Below are 1,517 nucleotides of genomic sequence, written 5' to 3'. Positions count from 1 at the left end.
GTACTATACGTAGATGATATTTTGTTAATTGACAACAATGTCAAGGTATTATCGGACGTAAGGGTATGGTTGTCCAAACAATTTGATATGAAGTACTTAGGAGATTGTGCACATGTAAGATATCACAAAATTTAATAATAATGGACGAAAAATCTTATTGAATTTTTCGGGAATTTTTAGAAATTTTTTGGGATTTAAACGGAGTCCGTATGATTCATTTTGGGGAGATGAATCGGTGGGGTTAAGCGGGGCCTGTTTGGAATACCGCTTAAATATGAGTTGATTGAGAAATAAACTTAGCGGTTAATTAACTTACCTAAGTTTTAAATTCCTAAAATTTCTCGATTCTTTCTCCCCATTATCGCCGAAGCCTTCTCTTCCCCGACAACTCATCTGCCCAACCCTTCTCCGGCGATTTCTCACCTCATCGACGTTGAGCTCGCGATCGCCGGCCATCTTCCTTCGCGTGAGGTTAGGGCAAATATTCCATCAGCTGTGTGAGAGCAGTTGTCGTTCTTCCCCTTGCGATCCTCTGTTCTTTCTCTCACGCGCGCGGATAACTCGACGCTGATGGCTTCCCCAGCGATCTCGGCCTCGTTGCGGCGCCAGGAGGGAAAGAGTGGTCGGATCTTGACAGTATGAGCCACCTCCGGCTAAGCGGTCGTCTTTGGGCTGATCTAGGGCACGCGATTGACGGGGTCCGAATCTAGGGCACAGCGAGGGGCCTTAACTCGCTTTCCTAATCGATCGATGGTTCCTCCTCATCAACTTGGTTGCTGGAGAGTGGCCGATTGCTCTACATCAGCCGGATTGAAGTGCCGACGCCATTTGGAAACACCCGATCAAGGTAGGTTTTTGGTTTAGAATCATAAAGCTTCAAAGATCTTGTTTAATTGGATTTGTTTCGGATGATTTTCCTGATTCGGGATTAGATGAAGCAATGGATCATTGTTCTGTGGACCTCCTCTGTTGTCGATCACTGTCTTTTCCCAATTCTTGAAGCTGTGAAGGTTTTGGGTAAGATGGAGGTTCTGTTGAGGTGAGTTTGTATTGTGGATTAGGTTTTCTGCAACTCCTTTGCTGTATATTCCATTTTTCTGGATTGATACTTAGAAGAGTTGGTGTATGCTTGACTGTTGTAGTTTCTGGACAGTGGAGTGTAGCACTGTTGAGCTATTGGATTTGCTGCCTTCCCTCAAGGTAAGAGTCTACCACTAGTTTTCTTCTTAGTGTGAAATAAATTCATGGTTGTTTAGTGCATTGGATTGATTTCATTATGGAATTGGAAGTCAGTTTGCATTTTGATGATGAATTGGTGGAGTGTTGATGATTGTATTGGGTTGGAACTTGTGGATATGATGATTGGTTGATGTAGATTGTTATGTGATCATTATTAGGATCATTGGATTTATTGTTGGTTGAATTATCAGAAAGGATGAGATGATGAGATTTAGCAGAGATTTTTGGATACATTTAGTTGTTGGCAGAGGTGTTGATTGGTGAGTTTTGGATTGATT

At 42.5% G+C, this 1,517-nt stretch overlaps 1 long non-coding RNA gene across 1 annotated transcript; it reads left to right on the top strand.

Annotated features, from left to right (window-relative positions):
• Positions 1 to 716: 716 nt before the first annotated feature.
• Positions 717 to 1,263, top strand: LOC121982762. Its single transcript, XR_006112240.1, has 3 exons — positions 717 to 847; positions 933 to 1,039; positions 1,143 to 1,263. It is a non-coding gene; the product is annotated as an uncharacterized LOC121982762 (long non-coding RNA).
• Positions 1,264 to 1,517: the final 254 nt, after the last annotated feature.

The sequence above is a fragment of the Zingiber officinale genome, chromosome 5A, assembly GCF_018446385.1.
Source record: "Zingiber officinale cultivar Zhangliang chromosome 5A, Zo_v1.1, whole genome shotgun sequence".
NCBI lineage: Eukaryota > Viridiplantae > Streptophyta > Magnoliopsida > Zingiberales > Zingiberaceae > Zingiber > Zingiber officinale.
Note: the sequence above shows the minus strand (reverse complement) of the source record. Positions and strands in the feature narration are given on the sequence as shown.